Source organism: Belonocnema kinseyi, chromosome 10, assembly GCF_010883055.1.
Source record: "Belonocnema kinseyi isolate 2016_QV_RU_SX_M_011 chromosome 10, B_treatae_v1, whole genome shotgun sequence".
Taxonomy (NCBI): domain Eukaryota; kingdom Metazoa; phylum Arthropoda; class Insecta; order Hymenoptera; family Cynipidae; genus Belonocnema; species Belonocnema kinseyi.
The window spans coordinates 78072890-78079659 of NC_046666.1; positions in this window are offsets into that span (position 1 = coordinate 78072890).

The following is a 6770-nucleotide window of genomic DNA, read 5'->3' on the forward strand; positions in this document are numbered from 1 at the left end:
GTAGCTAATGCTGTAGGCATATCATTGGAACGTGTGGGCAATATCGTGCATTCAGTTTTGGGCATGAAGAAGCTCTTCGCGCGATGGGTGCCGCGTTTGCTCCCAGTGGACCAAAAACGAATTCGTGTGACAACTTCCCAGTAGAATTTGGCATTATTTTCGCGTAAGCCGACCGAGCTTTTGCGCCGATTCATAACCATGGATGAAATCTGGATCCACTACTACACTCCTGAGTCAACGCAACAGGCAAAACAGTGGGTTCCACCGGGCCAAAGTGCTCCGAAGCGTCCAAAAACGCAACAATGGGTCGGAAAGGTTATGGCCTCCGTATTTTGGGATGCACATAGCATAATATTCGTGGACTATCTTGAAAAAGGTAAAACCATAACCGGAGTATACTATTTATAATTATTGGACCGATTGAAAATCGAAATAGCCGAAAAACGACCGCATTTAAAGAAGAAAATACCGCTTTATCATCACGACAATGCGCCTGTTGATTCATGCTTAGTTGCACAAGCAAAATTGCATGAAATCGGCTTCAAATTGGTTCCTCAGCCACCGTATTCACCAGATCTGGCCCCCAGCGACTATTACTTGTTCCCTAACCTGAAGAGATGGCTCAACGGTAAGCGTTTTCACGCAAATAAGGAGCTCATAGCTGAAACTGAGGCGTATTTTGGAGATCTTCCGATCGAGTACTTTTCGGACGGTATCAAAAAGTTAGAAAATCGTTGGACTCGCTGTATCGACATAAAAGGAGAATATGTTGAAAAATAAAACCGACTTTGGCCAAAAAAACGTCTCCGTGTTTCATTTTTCAGGGACTTATCAGACTGCCTAGTATGTCTAGGTTTCGTTTTTGGTTGCAAAATTTAATTTTTTGTCTTATTTCCTACAAAAATCGTTCATCGATGTTCACGTTTTTAAAGACTTCGTAAAAGTCTCACAAATGTTTCCAGCAATTTTTATATATCTCGCACCAATCTTTGCATCTTCCATGAGTAGTGCGTCCAAATTTTCTAGAATATCGCGGTTGTTTATTTTGTATCCCATTTTAAATCTTTTTAATTCGTCCAAAAATGCACGGGAATGTCATCTTTATTGTTTTTCAATTATATTGGCCAATTTCTCATAATTTGAAACGGCGATTGTATCATGCCGAAAGGAAAATAGGTAGTGGTAGGTTTGAGTAGATTCTATCCTCTTTAGGTTCGCTATCATCCGTATTTTGTAATTTCAAATTATTATTTCTTGTTCTGCTACGGTTTTCAATATTATTGTAGGGTATTTGACTGGGTTGTTTTGAATTTTCTCGTAAATCGAATTGGACGGATTGCCTGATACGAGATTATTCGGTTCGATTATTTCTAATGTTTGGTTCTATTATTTTCTCTCTAATATCAAAAGAACTATTTGCTGGAGGGTCCAGTTTAATTCCTAAATTTCTTGCCCTTTTTCCCCTTTCCTTGAAAAATTTTTCTTTTTGACGGTTCATGAATCCGTTAAATTCTAGGCTTTTTGAGAGTTCATCCGTTTCTGAAATAAACCGTGTATTATTGTCAAGGAATTAATCACATTGAAATGTAATCGAAACCATATTTCTAATCGTTGGTTTCGTCGCGACTTTATTTAAACCCTCATTTTGGATCGAAGGTGCAGCGGCACCTTCTAAATCTAAGCTATCGTGATCGCTTTGTGTCCTAGTTGGGCTAGTCATTTTATTTTTGACTGTACCCGACCTGAGTTTCATTTAGTTTTAATTTATATTGATGAGATACTCTGTACAAAAGTCTAATTGGGATTCTCAATTTAAAATTCCAAATTATCTCGGGAATTATCAATTAAGATTTTAATTGGTTATGCAACGGTTCGAGAATTCGAAAATATGTTTACATTTACTCGCCGACCCTTTGTTTTCAAAATACGTCGCGTGACCTTGCCGTGAATAGCAGGGATACGGGTTGCGCGTATTTACTTAATAGCGCGCTTGGTTCTTTCGCCGAGTCGGGCGAATCAAATAATTAATCAAAATAAACGAAATACTTGTTATCCTTACTTTTATGTTGAATTTACTTTGCTTATTTTTAATTCCAATAATATTTTTTAAAGGAGACCAATTTGAGTTTCCCGATGATATCGTTTTTATTCTAAATTTTGCATTGTAATTTCAACCCTATCCCATTATAATTCCTTACAGCCCTGGATCAAATTCAACCATTCAAAGGCGACGTTCTTTTTTATCAATTTCTGTTTTAGGTTCGGTTTGTAAAAAAATTAAATACGTGGCATAATGCTAACTATGTAAAGGGCACACAATCATATAGTATGAAACGCATTTCAGTATATGTTACGTGTAAATTGATACCTACCTATATCACAAGATGTGTAAATGTGTAAAGCGGTATTAACCAGTAGTCCCTTCATATCTCAATCGTTATCAATATTTTCGCTTCTAAAATCATGAATATCAACAATAAATAAGAATTCGCACAGAAAAATGTGCATAGAGAATACATAAATTACAAGCACCTGTAAATCCTAAAGGTCATGAAATGCAAACTTATTTAAGAATGACAAGGAATGAGGATTCGAAAGCATGTAAAATTGATCATGAGTTACTTTTGTAGGGTAAGTTTTCCATTTGTGTCTCTCTTTTCTCGGTTGGCTCAGGACTTGAAGGAGAGATGTGAGGGATTTTGGGTTGGGCGCCAGGTATTACGGGGTAATGCCGAGGAGGGAAATGTGGGAAACAGAAGATTGAGAAAGGGTGAGAGCATAAACAAAAATCTGACGATTGAGAGAAAATGAACTATTTATTGCCACTTACATTAGTCGGAGTGCTGACAGCTCGTGACAGGGTGCTAGCGGTCCGACTGGTGGAAGGTGAACACTTTGGCGAACGAGCACAGACTAATCATACGAGAGCGATCGTGCGGGACCTCGGGACCCCTCGGGGAATTCCGCCTAATCTCGGGTACGACTCGGGAACCCCCTCGTGCAGGGCCGTGTCGAGTCCCATAGTATGGTGACACTTATGTTACACCACCCACCTCCCCCGCGGGGGTTCGGGTATATGACTGTAGTTTGGATGAGTTCTCGGTCAAATTCTTGTATGGTTTGTGTGTCTATGTGTATATCCAGTTCCAAAGTATTATCTCTTATTCCTGTTTCCAATTTTTCTGAACTAGTGTTAACTTCAAGTAGGTTTTGTATTTTTCTATTAATGTACTCCCAACCCCCTTGTACGTATGTTTTTCCGTCATCTTTTGGAGTCGAGTATTTTTGTCTGTACTTGAAGGGTCTACTATTGCAAAAAGAGTCATGAATTAAATAAATCGGTTTGGGTGTGAGTTTGTTACAAAACTGGAATTTAAAACTGTCAAAGTGTTCTTTTAAGTTATTTTGCAGGAGTGTGGTGCTCTCGATGATTTTCTTGTCCCAGTTCTCCTCCATGGTTTCCTAGTTCCTGTAACATATTTTAAAAAAGAAGAAAAAAAGTGTTGTTTGGAGTCTTGAGTAAGTTAGGTGGTCTTTTTTAAAACTTTTTATTATTTTTGTTTTGTTTTGTTTCTTTGAAGTTTCTGGCGTGTCCCTGTTTTAAGTATATAGCCCACCAGTAAATGTCAATCGTTACAAAAGAAGTAATACGGAGACGGGCTTTACGTGGCCCCGACTGTGGATATGGATACATGTCATAAGTATTGTTGGTGGCATATGTATATGAGTATGTCTATGCGTGTATATTTTATGGATAACAACCTCAAGTGAAAAAAATTTTTTATTTCTTATTGGTCTTTTGGTGGGTTTTTCTTTTGTTCTCTGTCGTTTTTTTCTCGCAGCCTCTTCCATTCCTCGTCAATCTCCTTTTCTTCTTCGCTTTGGCCATGATGGACGGAAGCTCTGATTATCAGTCTTCGTGCTTGGATTTCTCTATCCAAAACTATATATTGCGAGCTTATTACAAGCAAATTTATGAAAAACTAGTAAATAATTATTTAAGAGTGAAAAGACATTTTTTAAATTATGGCTAAAACAAAACTTAGCAGCAAGTGGTACACTGTAATATTCCGAAAAAGATTGGTCTGGACAAAATTATATTTGATTTTTAACAAGGGACTGCTTTTTAATGTTGAATGTTGGGGACCCAAAATCGGAGAGGGTATTTTTAAGAAGCCCAAAATCATAGACTATACTGACCCTGGAAAATTCTCACAAAGATTATTTTTTAAAAATGTCATATTTACGTGGTAGATAAGGGTTGATTTTAGTCGTTGAGGGTTGGAGCCCAAAAATTGGAGTGGGCATTTTCGAGGAGCCTTAAAGTCAAAGAACACATTAACACTAGAAAATTATCAAAAATGTTACTTTTTGACAAAGTCATATATACGTGGGAGAGAAGGTTTGATTTTATACGTTAAGGATTGAAGCCCAAAAATCAAAGTGTGTATTTACGTATAAAATCAAACCTTCTCTCCCACGTATATATGACTTTGTCCAAAAATAATATTTTTGAAAATTTTCTAGTGTCAATGTATTCTCCGATTTTTAGGCTCCTCGAAAATACCCACTCCAATTTTTGGGCTCCAACCCTTAACGACTAAAATCAACCCTTCTCGACCACGTATGTGGTAGACTTTGACTTTGTCAAAAAATAATCTTTGTGGGAATTTTCCAGGGTCACTGGAATCTATGATTTTGGGCTTCTTAAAAATACCCACTCTGATTTTGGGTCCCCAACATTTAACGTTAAAAAACAGTCCCATGTTTACAATTAAACATAATTTTGTCCAAACCAATCTTTTTCGGAATATTACAATCTTTTTATTATTGGTTTGGTGTTTTTGTGCATTGGGGTGGTTTTTCTGAATTTTGGTTTGGTGCATACGAGACCCTAGAATAAGCCCAAAATCTAGTGCATTTTGGCTTTTGAAAATTTTATTTTTCCTAAGGGGTTGTTTTTTTTAAATGAAGATAGTTTTTTTTGTACATTCGGGAGCCCAAAATAAGCCCAAAATTGGGGTGTTCTTTGTTTCTTCCGGATTCGATTTGTTACATAGGGGTAGTTTTATTTTTAGTAAGGGTGGTTTTTGGAAATCGGTTGTTAGTGCGTTCAAGTGCCCAAAAAGCGCAAAATTCTGACGTGTTTGATGTTTTTTCTTTCTACTTTTATATATGGGAGATGCTGGCTTGATTCAAGTCAGCACTTCAACTCAAAATTTGAATTTTCTCAAAAAGTAGTGGAGCTCAAAAATCGACAATAGAGCCCAAAAAAAGCGCAAAATGTTGACACAAGGAAATTTGGGAATTTTGTTTGTGGAGGTGCTAGCTTGATAGACCTATCTTAACTATTCGGCGACAAAACCTGGCACCTACTGTATTGATACCCAAGTCATCATTATACTTAAGTTTCACGAAATTTTTGACACAAGAAAAGCCTGGGGCACTGACGGGTTAAACATATGGGACATCAATATCGGACCAATTTATTTATTAATTATGCAAATATCCAGAATTTTCGAGGCCTAATTTTCAACAGACTTCTGTCTGCGATTTAAGAAAAAATGTCTCTTGTATATTTTGCTCTTTTTCCATAAAAAATTGCAATTATTTAGTAAAATTGGTTAACATTATATTCCTTAAATTATCATCAGCTTGAATAAGTATGCAATTGAGCTACCATAAGATTAGTAGAAAGTTAATAATTTGATTAGTTGAGGTGTTTTCTAATTCAGTTGTAACGAACAAGGAAGGTACCCGAGGTGTACCTCACCGATTTTCTTGAAATTGTGATATGTTGTAGAACATCAAAAAATATTCGACACGTATTTTTTATACGTTTTATGCACAATAATCAAAAATAAATTTGACCTGTTCCGGCATTTTCAAAAAAAAATCCCTTGAGGGAGTGAGCTACCCCTAACATTTATACTGTTATATTTCGTTATTCCATTACTATATCATGGTGTAAAAGTCTTGGTTACTATTAAAATTGTTAAGTAAAGTTGATGTAGTTTGAAATTTTCTGAAATCAGCCCTTACAAATGAATTCATCCCTAAAATTCAATCACAAGTATTATTTTTTCATTACTTAAAAAAACCCTCGGACTATTCAGTGGCGTAAAACGTGTAATAATATTAGTTCACATCCTTGGTATTGAATTAGAATTCTTTACCCCACTAATGTATCAACTTCTATTTTTAAATAAAAAAATGACACCCTTTTCAATATGAAAATACTAGTTTTTTGGGTTTGACGAAAAAAATCTTGGCAGTATGCACAATATCCAAATACGAAATCGACTGTTCTCACCTTAATAAAAACAACCTATAATAAGGGGTAAACCAGCCCCACAGGAGATATTGTCGTATCTCTATGATTTTATTCTTTTTCTATGGGACTTTCAAAGTTAATAATAAATTAATGATTCAAAGCAAGAAGAACTAACTAACTATCGAATAAATTCATACGAAGAATAAACGTATAAACGCTTGGGAAACAAATTAAGAGAAGTAAACAGCTTAAAATAACAAGATAAGATTAAAGTTATCATTTTCTTGTTGTTTTTGTCGAGATCGGACGGTGCGAAAAACCTCAACGATTAAATTATCAAATCAGTAAGTCGCCTTGCCATGTTCTGGATAGATAAGACCTTTTTCGACGATGGGATCGCACTCTTGAACTCACAATCAGCTCGCCAAAACAACACTCGAATACTCGATATTACCTCTCATCATCAGTCTTTAGTCAGAGCTTCATCGAGCTCGTT